This window comes from Astatotilapia calliptera, chromosome 19, assembly GCF_900246225.1.
Source record: "Astatotilapia calliptera chromosome 19, fAstCal1.2, whole genome shotgun sequence".
Lineage (NCBI taxonomy): Eukaryota > Metazoa > Chordata > Actinopteri > Cichliformes > Cichlidae > Astatotilapia > Astatotilapia calliptera.
Genome location: NC_039320.1, coordinates 4,453,092 through 4,470,454, shown reverse-complemented (window position 1 = coordinate 4,470,454; position 17,363 = coordinate 4,453,092). Strand labels below are relative to the sequence as shown.

At 39.5% G+C, this 17,363-nt stretch overlaps 2 long non-coding RNA genes across 2 annotated transcripts; one reads left to right on the top strand and one right to left on the bottom strand.

Annotated features, from left to right (window-relative positions):
* Positions 1–8,508: 8,508 nt before the first annotated feature.
* Positions 8,509–8,942, top strand: LOC113012731 (uncharacterized). The gene is made up of 3 exons (XR_003270731.1): positions 8,509–8,616; positions 8,726–8,749; positions 8,816–8,942. It is a non-coding gene; the product is annotated as an uncharacterized LOC113012731 (long non-coding RNA).
* A 6,192-nt stretch (positions 8,943–15,134) lies between these two features.
* On the bottom strand, positions 15,135–15,538 carry LOC113011664 (uncharacterized). The gene is made up of 3 exons (XR_003270598.1): positions 15,490–15,538; positions 15,324–15,353; positions 15,135–15,193 (listed from the first exon to the last, which is right to left on the bottom strand). It is a non-coding gene; the product is annotated as an uncharacterized LOC113011664 (long non-coding RNA).
* Between the last annotated feature and the right edge of the window lie 1,825 nt (positions 15,539–17,363).

The following is a 17,363-nucleotide window of genomic DNA, read 5'->3' as shown; positions in this document are numbered from 1 at the left end:
AAAAAGAGATGAAAAGACCACAAGGGCCACCGCTGTAAATCTGTCGTCCGTATCTGGTGTCAAAACAGACATGTAGTTAGAATCTGGAATTTTGATTTTGGAGTTAAAAAAATAAAATCATGGGGTAAAAATGCAGAAATCTTTTCCAGTAAAGTAAAAAAATATGTCGCAATTATAGTTGAATCCATAATCACCTAATTGTTTCTACGAGATCACCGTCGTGCTGAGAGTTATCAAGTGATCTCAATGTGTGAAAAAGAACTCACAGTACTTGGGGTTTACAGCTCCTCTTGGCTGAGAAACCTGGGAAACCATGTGAACAAGACCTGAATAATACCAGTAATGAGACTCTCTCCAAAGATCAACTAAAGAAGCCCCAATCTGATGAGAGTCTAGCAAAAATATGGTTCACATCCACTTGCCTGAAATGGTTAGCAGTCCAAGGCTTTCAGTTGTAGAATGATTGGTACCACAATGAAACAGATGTGAGATGAGGGACAGTGCCAATGTTCCTTTGTGTCTCCAAATAAAATCAGTACTTGATCCTCAGATATCCTAAAATAAATTGGACTTTTGTGAAATTAGACAGTTCAGTGCCATCAACTATTCTAAAACCAATAGTTTACAAGCTAGTGAAGTGTCAGTGACTTCTGGTTGGTCCCTGATCTTTCATCTTATGAGATTGTTATTTTAATAACACTTGATTCATTTAAAAGAAAAAAGAAAAAAAAAAAGAAAAAAGAAAAAAACGAAAATATTTTCTCCCTGTTTTTTTCTTATTCTCTGGGTCTCAGGAGGACATCAATGTGCCTCTCCACTACAAGACTCTTGTTATGTCTACAAAACAGTCATATTAAAATTCATCCTCCAAATTCTATTCTGGCGCTGTCTCCCGACTTGTTCCTGACCTGATTCTGCGCGTGAACGGAGCAGGCAACACAGACGACTCGACTAACGTACTACCTTAATTTCACTATAGCAGGGCACGCACACATCAATGCAACCAAACACATTTTGCTATAAATCTAGTTAATTTTAGTTAGTTTTGTGAACATTCAGTACAGTTTTAGTTAGTATTTCTTTTTTTTTTTATTTTATTACCGTTAACTGCAATTTTTCCACTTCTACTTTTCGTTATTTCATTTGTTGTCTTTAATAATAATAATCTCCTCTGCACCCTTGAATAAACACCATTAACATGATCAACCTTTTGCTGCTTGTTATTTCACCATGTTATTGAATCAAATACTTCATGCTTATGTGGTTTACGACATTATATGTATCTAAATCTCCACTTTGTGTCTAAATGATTTGAAAGAATTTTTGAGGGTCAAATTTTGAGAATTTGACCATAGTGAAAGTTATTGGCATTATCACCCCCTTTGGGGATTACCTGTTTCCAGTTTTGATGATATTCCTCCCCGTTCTTTATTTTTGCAAGTACCCCTCTTCGGTGGCGAGAAACTGTTGGTGTGATCAAGCGGGTGCTGTAAAAACAAAAAGCTCAGGACAGAACAGTCACCAGTCATGTACTTCATTCAAAATTAACAAATATCAAGCTTCATATTGATCCTCTGAGTGTAATGGTACATTTTAATTTGCACTTCTAAAAACAATATTTTCTTTATTTTACTCTTGTTCTTGTGCAGCACCACCCCTCAGCACATGCCCCTGTTATTTTATCTTACTTTTAAATTGTTGACTACTTCAAGAGAGCGCCCAAAAGACGGGGACCAGTGTTTATCATTACATATCTCCATTTTGAGTGTGGCTGTCTATCATTCCCCTCTTATTCATAGACCTCGGTGGAGGGTTTTTTGTTTGTTTGTTTTTTTTCTAAAATTAATTGACTCTCTATAGTGACCCACTATGGTTAATAATAACATGCTCAGTCATAAGTGGGATCAAACCTTTTCTTCACTTAGCATTTAATATTCCCAACAATATAATGTAATACCTTAATTAAACACAGCTACTAAAACACAATTTCCTTAATGCAAACATCAGTAGCTCAAAATTAGCAACCAAAGGGTTCAGTCTGCAGTTCACACTGCTGTGAAGCTACAGCTCTTTAGTCTCTGTCATTCTTCTGTTCTTGCAGACAAAACAAAGCAAAACAAAACATCCACCCTTCTTTTACAGGCTGGGTGAATTGTCTGTGGACATTCAATAATCCTAAAGTCAGCACCGTTTTTGTCTCAGTATCAAGTCAGTTAAACTTTTAGTCGTCAGTCCATGACTTTTAGTCGTCAGTCATATGCATACATCCACACACATTCATACCAAAAGTTGCTGATAATGGAGTCTCACGCGCAGCCTATTCGAGGCTCCATCACCAGCAAGATGACGTCATCATTTTAAAGGAAACAGCTCCTTGTTTGTTTTCCTTCTTTGGACTGGATTGACTCGCTGCGATCCTTTTAGGCTTCAGGATCAGTGTCCCATATAAGTCAATTTTCTCCCAAGCTCATTATAATCATGGAGAAAAAATACTTTGCGACTGTTTTCAATAAGAATATTTTATAGCGCTTTAAAGTTCAATCTCTCAGGCCTGGATTAAAGAGCTGATTTGTTAAATCAGCAACTCACAAAATACCAAAATGTCACCACCGGTGGATCACACCTCTCTGATGTTCTTATCTCAGTGCACTGTAACAAAAGAAAAACAAACGTAAACAATAAAACACTCATATAATAACAGATACTGGGGCCCATTGCAAACATGTCCAAAGTTCAAACCATCTTTCTCTCTTTTAGAGAAAGAGAACAATCCAAACCTCACTGATAGAATCAACCTAGTGTCAAACAAAACCCAAAGATCAACCAAAACTCCTTTTTGCACCAACAAAACATGTTGGATTTACTTGACTCAATAGTGGACACTAGTTACACCCCAACTCTTTACCTTGGCAAAAACGTAGACAACTAAGTTGAATCAACACAACCTTTTCATAATCTCTTCGAAATAAAACTCACACCATTCATTCATCATTTTCGCTCTGTACCACTGCTCCTTGTTAGACTGTGTGAAGCACAGTAAACAATTCAGTGGAGGCTTTGAGCCATAAACAGACATCACGCACAGACATTGTTTTCATTATCAAAGTGCTTCAGACCATGTCCTCTAAATCTACACAAATGCCCTCTGCGTGGCATGAAATACATTTAAGCAATAAATAATCAATCAGTTCTTGCTGTTGTAACCAACTCCGTATTTGGATGTTTGTGTGCAGCATTTGTTAGTAAAGCATTCTTCATTGCATCAGCGTGTGTGTGTGTGGATCACTTCTCAGTTCATTGAATCAACATTTTAATTTGTGTGTGTGTGTGTCATTTCTCCCTCAATCAACGAGTGCATATGTTCATATGTATGTTTCTTTTCACTCTGAGTCGGTGCATGTAGATGTGTGTGTTTGTGTGGGTGTTTGTGTTCATCACTTTCCTGTTGTAGTGTTCTGGGTAAACCACGGCCTGAAGCGTGCCCTGGGTCCTGCCCTCCTCCTTTTCAGTCTGTTTGCATCCATTGGTGCTGCTGCTCAGAGTTCTGTCCATACTGGTTCTGGCCCCAATTGAGGCAGTCCTTTTCTCCAGTGTCCAGCATCTTCTCCTTATTTCGCTCCTCCTTAACTTGACCCTTTTGCTTCGGTCTTCCTTCAGGGTTTTGATACGCAGCTCAATTGTCTGGATGTCCGTTTGTTGCTTGCAGAAGTGCGACTGCTGTCCGTTTGTTTGCAGGTGGAACGGCTGACATCCAGAAGGTGTATAGGAGAGTCTGCAGCTTCCACCTCCCCAGTGGAAGACCTCAATCTTTGTTCTGTTAGTTTTACACAGGCCTCAAGGCTCTCTGGGATCCCTTCTTGCACTCTCAAGCCCACGGCTGAGGTCGTAGTCGTGGTCCCATTCCACGGGAATGGAGTCCATGGTTGTTTGGGTGTCTCGGCCCGAGCGTTCAGTCCAGAGCTGGGCAGCCCAGGACGCTGAGCGATCGGAGGACGGCAGAGGCGACAGGAAGCCATCCCCCTAACGTTCGCTCCATAGCAGACCGGACAAATCACACTGCTCATCTAGCTCCAGGATGCTCCGGCCTGATTTCAAGTCCGGTGTCTTGGACTCCAAGCCTGATGGGTTCGATTTTCAGCTAGCTCCTCCTGGGCCATGCTCAGTTTCTGCTCTGATGCCTCGAGGTCTTATTGAGGGCAGAAACCTCAGAGTCTTTTCCGTAGAAATCAGATTTAAGTCCATTGATGTTTTCCTTGCTTTGCTCCACGGCCTTTTGCGGCTCTGCTGTTCGGCTCTTCTCAGAGGTCAGCTCCTGGCCGAGCCCCGACACCTGTGCCTTCAGCTTATTTTCTCCTGGTGTTTTGTCCATTCTGAGGTGACCTCAGTTACTCCTCCTGTCCCTGGCACGCCCTTTTTGCTGCCCGATGGTCATTGTTGGTCCGTCACTGTCCTGCACAGTTTTAATGCAGAGTGGTTAAGGTCAGCATGGTTTTGCTCGGCCTCACTTTTCATCTGGGCTTGATGGGCGTCTCGTCACAGCTCTGTCAGCTGAAGCTGTCTTTTTCCATATGGCAAGAATGTAAAGAGTGTGTGAGAGGGGTGTGTCCAATCAGGCACAATGCTGGTGGCTTTGCGAGTGCCTCGTTTTCCAAACCCAGATGTTTATTTGTCACGTACACAGCAACAGAGAGAACAGTCTGTTGTTGGGATGGCTGAGGTCTTTCACGATCTTCCTGGTCTTGGTCCAGCACCGCCTGCTGTAGATTGAGTGCAGGTCAGGGTGCTCGGAGCGGATGGTGCGCTCAGCTGATTGCACAACCCTCTGTAGTGCTTGTCTGTCCGGCATGGTGCTGTTCCCGAACCAGACAGTGATATAGCTGCTCAGGATGCTCTCAATAGTTCCTTTATATAAGGTGGTCAGAATCGGTGGTGGGAGCCGGGCCTTTCTCAATCTTCTCAGAAAGAAAAGACGCTGACAGAAATCTCCCCGTGTAGTGAAACGGGCCTTGGATTACCGCTCTCCGTCTCTGCTGCATGAGATCATTTTCCTGCAGCACTGTTGACATTTTCAAGTTGTTGTTGCGGGTTCAGCTGCTTTAGCATTTAGTCAGGGTCACATCAAAGATGGTAGAGGAGAGAGCAAAGATGGTAGAGGGGAGAGCAGGAGTCCAGGGTCAGCCTCGGCTTTTCCGGGCCGACAAAGCAGCCTGTAATCAAGCATAAAGAGAAAAAACAAAACAAAACAAAAACAAAAACAAACGAACAGGAAAATCATGTTGTATTGGCTGTGTTACTCAGAGAGGGGAAAAACAACGGGACCAGGCCCTGTGTCAGCCTTCTCTCCCCCTTTTTTTTTTTTTTTTTTTCTCACCATATAATCCTCTCATAACTCACCAAGCTGACAGGACAACACAGGTACATGTTAAAATTCTTAAGATCATGTTTAAAGCACAAAAATGGAATTTTCTTTCATTCAGTAATCACTTGTATTAATCAATCAGAAGAAAACATGTCACAGTTTGACTTTTATTAACCACTAAATTTGTCGTGTAATCACTGGTTGTGATTTTTTTTTTTTTTTTTTTGAAGTTAAGTTGTTGTCCTGCAACCCAGAGGGTTTATTTGTTAGTAGTGGATAAACTTTATTGTGTAACGGCGGGTGTATGTTAAGTTTCACTGCTTTAAACTTGCTGGAAAATCTTCACGTGTTCATGGGTGTAAGCTGTTTCTTCATTGCGTGTATGTGCGTTTGTAGGTGGGTTAATTTAACTTTTTTTCTCAAACGAGGCGTTTCTCTAGCACGTGCCTCTCTCTCACATTTCTCTGCTTGTGTGTGTTTTTGTTTCACCTGCTTGTTGTGATGCTCCAGGCGCCTTCCCAACCTCCACAAGTCTGTTGGCCGCAATTTTATGTGTAAGACTTCTCTTAATTTCTCCTTTAATTCTCTGCTAGCTGCTGTCTTTTCCACAGCTGCTGATTCTTGCTGATTTTGTGTCCATTACTATAATTTTGCTTCGGCCGCCGTGCTTGTGGGGGCAGTTGGTCCAGCCCCATAGCCACCTGTATCAACACACTGAGAGATTTATTCAATATCATTTTCATCACTGTTAAATAGACTAGCAGGCAACACGCCCACCTTTGCACTGCAGACTACATGCCAGTCTCCCAACACACTCCTCTCTGAGTTTCAGCTTTAAAACCCAACATCATTCACACCCTAGTCATTCAGCACCTTATTTGTAGTATCATAATCAGCAAAATCAGCATTTTACTTACAGGCATGTATCATTGTTTGCAAATCAAAATTATAAAACTCAAAAACACGCTAAACAGGAAGCAAAGTCCTCTGTGCGCGTCACAGCTCATTTGCATGTTCACACACCGTCTAAAAATAGCTCGCAGCGCTGCAGTGCGCTGTCGTCACACACAGGGTCACACAAAGCTCAGACAAAACTCTTCTATTTTATATTACAAAGACGTCTTATATTTACAATCACTGACAGGCCTGACAGATTCAGCACCTAACAAATTTCGACAAATTTAAGTTAACGGGTCCAACCGAAGAAAGCTTCACTTTTTTGTAATCAATTAACCAGTATCTGTTTCCTCCAGAACAGCCTATGGCCTGATTTCTAAAATCCCTAACTCAATTTAACTGTGTCCAAAAAAGCACATCACACCATTTAAACGGTGAGGAGATTCTAACTCCTAGCTTATTTCGGGATGCCCTGTACCCCACAGTTAAAGCCAAACTGAACTACCCCTGTTCGCCGACAGGTCAAGACCGCGCGTCCACGGCCAGGAGGGAGCGTAACCTCCGGGCTATGTGCTTCTTAGCATCTTCCAGTGCCGTCCTATAACAATTTTCACCTAAACAATTTTGACAAATTTTAACATATCAATTAAACAGTATCTGTTACCTCCAGAACAGTTTCTGACCTAATTTGTAAAACTATTAACCAGTCTCTGTTTCCTCCAGAACAGTTTCTGTCCTAATTTCCCTACCAAACTACCTGAGCCTTCAGCTCAATATCCAGGGACTCAAACCCAACATTATATCTGTTACCTCCAGAACAGTTTCATATTTCTTCAAGTTCATTAAACATTCTTAAGCAACTTTAGCTGCATAACACACGGTGATTCTCATCAAAATCAAAACAGACACTCTACCAGTAATTTCAGTGAGTAGACTTTAATTTAGTCATATCCAATTTGGCACATTTTGGAAATAATTCAACAGGTAGTGCCTTACCTTTAGATAAGCCGGCTTTTGTCCACTCAAATCAGACCACTGGCTCGTGCCTGTCCGTTCGACAACCTCGGACCGTCCAAACTTTTAAATTCCACCCCAATACCACAGGACGAGCCCCCAAGCTGTTAAGGTTCAAAATATTGGGGATGGAGACAAGAGAAAAAACCACAATAACAACACTGGTCCGGCTGGGTTGAGTCAAACGATGATTTAATGATCACACACGTGGGAGATGGACACTGATGCAGACAGCCTCAAAATCTCAAAATGGTGGAGCATTGCTCAAACTTTTATAACCTCTGGTGCCTCCACCTTATCATAAAAAGCCTAAACATTCACATGCTCTCTCTCACACAGCGCCTAAGCTACGACCTTGGCTCCCTGTTTATCTGCTCCTGCTGAAATGGGGCAGAAAACTCCAGCACACTCTGTTCTCTTCTACTCAGACAAATTAGACAATAACCTTCTGCGAACAGTATTTCTTATAACTCAGCAATATAATGCATCATAAAACAATATCATTCATTCACAACAAGTCAGCAATTTAATGTAATGCAAATCAGTTTAACTAATGCAATAGTTATCAGCTTCTTCTAATTCAGGAGAATAATGCAAACTAAAACTACATAATTCACAATCTTTAATTAGGGGTATAACATGGCATAAAATAATATCATAATTTTACAGTCACTTTACTGTGCGTTCATTGTGATTTCAAGTGTACTCCGGGGTCTTTCACCTGAAGTTGACTGCTGTGCCACAGTTCAGCTAAGAAAAAAACACCTTGTGTTGATGTTTACTGAGGATGTTTAGTTTCCCTACAAAACTGTGTACAAAGACTCACAGTTTTGTAAGCAGGGATGCAAGAATACTGTACTCTGAGGAGCTCGAGTTATTGCATGCTAAGCAACATCAGGTATGAAACACCTGTGAAGCACAAAATAAAGAAATGATAGATTGCTTAATAATAACAAACTGTCACTTCTTGAGTCATACCTCTATTCTGGTTTTAAGGTTGTTATGAAAAATGTTAAAGATGCATTCATAAAAACTGTTTTTTATGTCATAGATTAATTTAAAAATAACAATTAGTCCAACTTTGCTTCATGCTGCATTTTTGTTGTATCATCTAGAGGCACTTTTTCCACTAACACACCACTCCTTATGGAACGTTTTCTTTATCTGAAGGTAGTTGAAAGTTTGATGATGTATAAACAAGGTGGAGTTTAAACTGGTTTTGTCACGTGAAATGGGGCATGTGGCAGGCACAGTTCAGGTTGAAACACATTTCCATATCTACACTTGAGCTCTTGGTGTCATCTGAGTTATTATTGAAAACATGGATGTCGACTTGGTAGAGATATGTGAGTCTATATATTCTTATAATGGTGTTATCCCTTCATATAATTGTGTTTGAATAATTATTACTTACTCATTACAACATTTTCTTTTCTTTTTATATTTCTTTGACAGGTAAGGCAGTCGTTACGATCACAGGTATGACATCACATTAACCACAACATAATTTGATAGAAAATCTTGACATATAACATTTTTATCTAGGAGGTGCTGCCACTGTGATTCTGACCCCTGCCGATTTGCCTACACTGGGGTTCACTTCAGCTGGAATAGCAGCAGGCTCCATCGCTGCCAACCTGATGGCATATTTTGGTGCAGGAGGTCTCATAGCAATCTTGCAGTCCTGGGGTGAGCTGGATGTCATGTTTCTCTCTCTCTCTCTCAATGTAAAACAAAACAAACAACAGACATTTTCTTATATTTTCTTAGGTAATACTTAATAGTAATATTTTAGTCCACTTCGCTTTTGATGTTTATCTAAGTACATGTCAAACATATAAAATGCTCTTATTGAACACGTCTCTATAAATAAATGTTCACGACTAAAATAATTTATGTATCAGGTGGTGAAGATGGAAAAATAAAAGCTTTGCTCATGTTGAACAAGTATAACAAACAGCTAATGGTGTCTAATGTGATTTTACTGTAGGCGCAGCATGTCTTCCATGGGCTGTCACTGGATGGTTTGGCAGTGCTGGAGCCGCAGCAGGTTGGGTGCTCTCAACTGTGTGTAACGTGACTGTGAGATTTGAAGGTTAACACACTGAATAAACACTGGCCTACAAATGTTTCCTCCTGTGACAAATCTCAAAAACCTGATTTAAGAATTTTCTTTTTTATTATGTGTTTTGGACACTGATCAACAAGTCAGCTGGTAGAAAATGCCACACAAATGAACAGATTTAGTGTTACTGAGATGCTCAGTCATCTCTATGACTGAAATATCAGGAAGAAACTGTTACAGACCTGTTACACTGGTTTATTTCTGACTCCTCCCCCAAATCTGCTAACAGAACATAGATCAGGAACTAATCGCTATACAAATACAGGCCATTTACCATTTACCATTTTAATCCCAGTTACAGTCTTCGGAAACAGGGCTAGAGGGGTTTTTTTTGTTTTTTTTTTAAACACCACCACCCCCATACCTTTTGTCCTATCAGCCATAAAAGGCTGACAGGGTATTGTCACCCATGAGGTGATGTAGGAGTTTCAAATACCATGGGTGTATCTACTAAAAATCTAAGGGGAGTTTGCATCTCAGTTACCTGAATGTGGGGGCAGAGGCCACGCTTTCTGAAAATCTGTTGAATGTGAAAACTGAGAACAAGGTGAAGTAATGCCATGGGTGTATCTACTTGGATGCTGAGCAGTAGCATTAGCAGCCACCAAAATTTTTTTTTGTTATTACTAGAGATGGCACGATACCACTTTTTTATGTCCGATACCGATACCGATATCATAAATTTGGATATCTGCCGATACCGATATGAATCCGATATAGTGTTTTTTAATCAACAAAACTGTTTTTTAAATATCTTGCTGCATTTTGTATAAGTTCATACTCAAGTTTAAAACAACAACTACACTAAAGCTATTCTGTTATACCTGTATGCAAAAAAAAAATATTTCGTAGTTCAGCAATACTGATCAATCTAATAAACTTAAACCTACACCATCCTCCCTATTCTGATATTTTAAAGAGTACTTAGCATATTAAGCAACCTAACTAATAGGGTTCCAACTCCCAGCAACAACAAAAATAAATAAATAAAAAATAGGGAACCACCCCTCACGCTCCACCTCATGATGCTTAATCGACGTAATCAACCTTAATTTGATGCAGTGTGAAAAAAAATGCACAGAAATCAATTATTTTTCAAGAAATAATAAATAGATTCAACATCTTTCTTCAACAAAATTGCAGACTGCACAGATGGTACCTTCCCAAAGGAAAAAGTACTATAGCTTACTAGGGTATATATATTAGACTTAATAGTCACTATATACAGTAATGGACTTCTATTCATTTTACATCAAATTAAAACTTTGGGTGTCAGATAATTATTTATTAAAAGCTAGACATTTTAAATGAGAATAAGAAAGAAAAGTATGTCTTTGTGCCCCCTTTTCCCTGTTAATGCCCTATCGGCCCCCCTGGCTAAACTTTGCTAGATCCGCCCCTGCACAGTTACCAGCCGTCAGCTACGTAGAAAAAGATCCTCGAGTAGAAAGTAATATTAAATACATTCTAACAACAGCTGATCAAGCTTAAACGTGCTGCTGTTGTTCAGCTGCTGGTTTCCTCTTTCTGGCGCGAAGTGGGCCAAAAACAAACAAAAGAGATGGACTCACGACAGAAAAGCCGATCAGCTGATCATTAAACAGTTTCATGATTGAAGTAGCAGCAAGAAGAGGCAGTCGCTCCATATATCGCTTGTTAAGCTTAACGCGGGAATGCTTTACAAACATTCAGAGATGGACTTACACACTTGCTTTACTTCTCTTGGGATAACTTTGTCGGAGATGAAATGCCGGGCTGCTAGCGAGGCTCCAAATGCTATCCAGAGCACCGACAGGTCCCGCATGCCACAGCCGCTCTATCACGTGATGCATACTGCTCCGACGTGCTAACGTTCTGAGGCGAGTTACGACGTGTTGCAAGTTTTGTGAGGTGCTTTCGTGATATTTAATGGATCAGATTACATTTTTTATTTTTCTCCGATATCCGATCCAGTAATTTAGGTCAGTATCGGACCGATATCGGATCGGTCCATCTCTAGTTATTACCCTGGTCTCCCAGTAATCATGTAATATGATGATGATAATCTGAGAGGTCACATTAAAATGGACAGTCTTCCTTTTAACTGTGAACCAAAAGAGAGAAAAACTGAGATGCCAATTATGTTTAGTTCTGACTGCACCCGTAAACCTGACTATCAGACGTCCATCTTTAAGAACTTGCACACTAAACCATGTCTTGTCCTTGTGACCGTGTATTGATGGTTATGAACATAGTTAGCTGTACTAATGATACACATGAGGTTTAACGCTTTGCACCATAATACTTAATTTTAATATACACAACACAATGATAAAAACAAGCTTGAGAAGAAAAACAAGGCTTCCAGTTTTGGCATAAAGCAAATATATGACAAATATATATCACTTCAGTCCTGCTGAAATCACAGTGTACTGAATCATTATCATCATCATTATTCACAGTTATTGTTATCATTAATTAGATCTTTGATTATGTCATTGTTATATGTACTATTATAATGATAGAGCATAGTGTCATTATCTAATCTAAGATTATGATGTTTTCATGAACTTTTTCTTTGTTACAAGTTAAAATCCTAATGAAACATCTAAGTATTAACTTACCTGCTGACTGCAAAACAGCCACCACACGTCCAGCTGCCACTGCTCCTCTGTCCTGCGTCTGCTCTGAAATGGGCTGATTTTTATAGCAAGCAAGGTTTCCTTTCCTCAGTAACAAAACCTTATGTTCAGAGCTGAACAACCGAGGGCGACAGAGAGCAACACAAACTGTATCTGTATTTTTGTGTTTTGTATCTATTTGGAAATGTTGCTACTAGGATTTATGAAGGGGTTACGTGTATAAATAAAGAAACCAGTATCATTGTGGCTGTAGCTTCTGACAGGAAAGTTCTATATAGCATATGTTACGACCCGTCTAGGGCCAGGCCATAACATGAGTGAGGCACTCGCTTCCCCCCCAAGACCCAAGCAGCCACAAGAAACAAATCCGTTAGATACAAGGTGATTTATTTACAATGTGAAATAAAGGAACCAAAATGGAAGTGTCAACACTTCAGGGTGAGCCAAGGCCAAAACAATCAACAAAACAAATCTACACAAATCCTGCACCCCTGACCTTACCAAAACAAAGTCAAAAATAAAGACCGAGTCTGACCTCCTTAACTAACTCAAAACAGGAGAAAACGGGTGATCAAAAGAAACGGCAGCTCACCCCTACCCACTCCACTTCCACAGCTTTCAAGCGCACTGCAGCCAGCGGCTGCCACAGGAATACTGCTGGGTGATGAGGAGAAACGCGAGGACTATGGGCTCAAAATGTGGTCATAAATATTTTGTACTTGTAAAAAAGATTTGTATGTGTAAAAAAGATTTGTATGTGTAAAAAAGATTTGTGTGTGCGTAAAAAAGATTTTTACGTGTAAAAAGAATTTGTGTGTGCGTAAAAAAGATTTGTACGTGTAAAAAAGATTTGTGTGTGCGTAAAAAAGATTTGTGTGTGCGTAAAAAAGATTTGTATGTGTAAAAAAGATTTGTGTGTGCGTAAAAAGATTTGTGTGTGGACTTAGAAAAAAAAACCCTGCAAGTTACAAGTACGGATTTTGACCCTATTTTTCTTCCTTTCATCTGATTGGTCAATGTCATGTCAATCACAAATGTAACAATCCAATCAGAGAACAGATGGGTTTGGCTGTCGGAGGGGCGCTTTTTTGAACTGCAGGTCCTTGAAGGGTGATACAGTTTGAAGCTGGAGGATCGCTATATAAATATCCGATAGCAGCTAGGTCCCCTAACTTTCAGTAGCTGTTGAAAGGAAAAAGTTGTGGTATATCAGTGGTTAGAAATACCATTATTACTTTAGGATTAGTTTAACACAAAGTCAGGGCTGACCCAGGACCACTGCTGTGAGTCACAGTGCGCAGCATAAAAGTCCTTTCACATCGGACGCAGGATGTGCTGCTAATGCTAACTGCTAACTAAAAGCAAAGGATCCAGAATTTGTTACGCTGGCTGCTGGGCTCTGTGGGTTTTTGCAGCAGCTCTACCTGTACTAGATGCACCTGCTCCTTGTCTTTTCTATCTCTGACTTTATGTCCTCTACAAGAGTTTGGGTTTTTTTGCTGGTTCTTCAAATGTTCAATAAAAACATGTATGCTAATTCATAACGAAGAAAGCTTTGTAATGAAGACTGTCATTTCCAAAACACTGCCCGCCCCCACCCCGCGGTCCGCAGCGCTGTTGAAAAGGCTGTGGAAGTCCCTATATTAAACACGTAGACCTGTGACACAAAAATCACCAAACTCGGACGACCACAGACTGTTTTCCTTCGTGGTGATGAAGGAAAACGCTGGGTTGGCATGTAAAAGGGCATTTATTCCCTTCAAAGACCTGCAGTTCAAAAAAAGCGCCCCTCGACAGCCAAACCCATCTGTTCTCTGATTGGATTGTTACATTTGTGATTGACATGACATTGACCAATCAGATGAAAGGAAGAAAAATAGGGTCAAAATCCGTACTTGTAACTTGAAGGGTTTTTTTTATAAGTCCACACACAAATCTTTTTTACGCACACACAAATCTTTTTTACGCACACACAAATCTTTTTTACACATACAAATCTTTTTTACAAGTACAAAATATTTATGACCACATTTTGAGCCCATAGAGGACCTCTCCCGCTGTAGCACTCCAGCCTCCTTTTAATGGGCGGATCCTCCAGCTGGAACCAGTCACGCCGGGGCAGTGTATCCACGCACCAATCGGAGCAGGGCCCTGGCACAGCTAAATTAACATAAAAAGACACAACACCTGCACAAACAAACACATGGACATGCAAGTTCGTAACACATAAAAAATAAAATAAAATAAAACAAAAAATGCGTTGATTTCAATCATGAGAGATTTGCATGATTAAATGCAACGACGTCATTACCCATAGTTTAAACGAGTTGTAATCAGTTTTTTAGCAGACCATCTATTTATAACCAGATGGCAAAATATCACTTTCTTATCAGTATAATAATGCAGTGAGAAAATAAATCCAAATAATTTATGCTTACAAGTAGAATTTGTATCATGTGCGACACTCAGTGTGTCTGACTTCACTTCAAGCTTTGGTGATCGCTTTATTTCTGCCAGTTATAGAAATCAAGTAGCCTATGTCAGCCTTGGGACTGAATTACATAAAAATAATGATACATGTCTTAGTATTTTCAGATAACATAAATAGAATAATAAAATATAAACAAAATAATAAAAATAACCAGAACACAACTTTAAAATGCTTTTCATTATTAGGGCTTTATTTAAAGTTGCACAATTTGACCGTGTTCATGTGTTTTGTAATAAAACACCACAGCATTACCAGCACTAAGATTTAAGCCTACTGAAGCATGACACTGATACTACTGGCAGCTGTTTCCAGTTGGCAGCAGTAAATATATCATTTATTATTATTTTTTTCTTTCTGATAATCATAATTTCCTGGTGTCAAATGAGTGCAACAAACAATCCTCCAACAGCTAATAGTCCGTCGTATTATCCTCACTGCAGCACAGTCACATGTTATTGTTTCTGGGATCTTTCAGGTTTATAATAAAGGTTTTTGAGTAATCACTGGTAAAATATTTATTTATTTATTTTTACCTGCTGACTGCAAAACAGCCACCGCACTAACTCCTCCTCCATTGGCTATAGCAGCTGCAGACATCATGCTTGCAACGTAGGAACCAACTGCTATTCCAGCAGAGGTGAAACCTACAGCCCCCAGGACAATAGGAGCAGAGACCACTGCTCCACCTGACAACAGGAAGAAAAACCTGGTTACTGATCATCAGGATGTTTTAAAATGAATACATGTATGATATGTGTGACTTCACCTATGAGTGTTAGATGTAAAAATACATCAATAAACAAAGAGGTTTGTTACCTGCTCCGATTGCGATCGCTAAGCCTGTCACTGAAACATAAGAAAGAAAGGGAAAAAAAAAACATCTTACCAAAGCTCAGCCTGAACTATTTAGACATTTTCAGTGATGCTACAATCATGAACTTATATGATGTAGAGATGATTTGAAAAAGGCAGCTGTACTCACACAGACTCATTGTTGCACTCAGGATCAGGAGCCTAAACCTGGACTGTGTCTTAAACAGAAGGGTGAGGATCAGCTGTTATTTCGTGGGAAATGTAACTGAATGGGCGTCACTGGGTCTGTGATGTAAATAAACTTTCTTTAGTCATCATGGAACAAGTGATTGTGAGGTTGGATCTCAGGGGTTTGACATATTTACTCATTTATTTAATGCCATCTTTATTACGGATTTTACACATGGATTATTTCAAAGGTTTTTCTTTCTGTTTTAATCCTTATGTTAAATCACTTGCTTAATATGAAAACAAACAAGAACAACCTTATCACAGGGAGCATATATAAACGTTACTTGGGTCACTGAAAATGTTTCTGTATTATGTGTGGGAGCAAAAAAGATCACTGGCAGATCTGTAAGGACGGCAGATATACTGCACTTCTTTAAACCTCTGACCTTCCTCAGAGAAAATAAATTACACATTTAAAATAATTAGAGGCCAAAAAGTTCTCACTCTTGTCTGCAGGTGGAGTCAGACACCAACATTTTTGAAACTGCTGGCTTTTTATTTTCACTCAAATGCAGCAATTTATATCTGTGCAACTTACAAGCAGTGTCCTAGTTACTGTGTTCTCAGCAGCATTTTAAGGTTGTTTTTTTTTCAGTCACAACTGGAACATTTCATGGAGACCAGAACAGAAACGTCTTTATTGCCTTACAAGAAATGTCTTAGGTGACCTGATTTAAACAAGCACTTTGGTTGTTGTGTATTTATTTTGTTGCACAAAAGTTTCAGTTCATAAGAAATGGTTCTTGTAGTTGTTCAAAGATTGTCACACCACTGCAATGACGACAGCAGGAAATTCTACAAAATGGCAGCACTAGAGATCATGACAGGACACATGCACAACACATGCATAAACTCAAGAGCATGCAGTGGTTGTCAGTGAGAATATAGCAGCACAGAATCCTGCACATAAATGCTGCCTTCATACTGTTATTTAACACTCACTCAAGTTTGATTTCTCACTCAAATTTAAGGCTCTGCAGGCTGTGAATGCTAAACTTAAAAACATTACCCTGAAAGTGAGAAGCTCTTTAAGTTTATCAACAACAGTTCATCAGACTCACTGAAGAAAGCAATCAAAGAACATGATGAGTTAATGATATATCATTTACTACTAATTCAATTAGGCATGTCTCTTAGAGGTTTGATATGTTCAATGTGATTTGACATCTACCACTGAGACATACATGTAGGTACGACCTCAGGAGGATGCTTTAGATAGTAGTTGTTAAAGGTCTCAGCTCTTTCTATTGAAATAATCCTAAATGGAAGCGATTACATTGAGATAATCTTTGCTCTTTTAAGTGAGCCTGATACATTCCTGCTCACTCCCCAATGAGATCTAATCTGTGAAACTGATCTGTGAAGATCAGGCCTCACATCTTGTTAGATGACCAGCAGAAACATGTTGATGCTGCATTGGAGTCTGGCACAGTGGCACGCCTGGTGCCCTCACCAAACTAACAAAAAATGGCAATTTGTTTTTATAATATGTCTTAACTGAGGCAAACATGTGAACTGAAATATGTCCCCATATTGGTCTAAAGACACAAAAAATAAACTTAAAAAAAAAAGTCTCATCTGTTATTTTTTATCTTCATAAAATATATTTGGATGTACCAAAGTAATCAAAAAAATATACTGCATGCTGCTGGGATTTCCTCACACAGAAACAATGTTTCAGGATGTAAAGATGAACCATAGTATGTAACTATATCATTGATTATGTTATTATGTGCATCCTCAGTCAAAAACATCTGAGTTGTGTATAGCACATGTTAAAATATAACAAATATGACTGTAGCACATTATGCT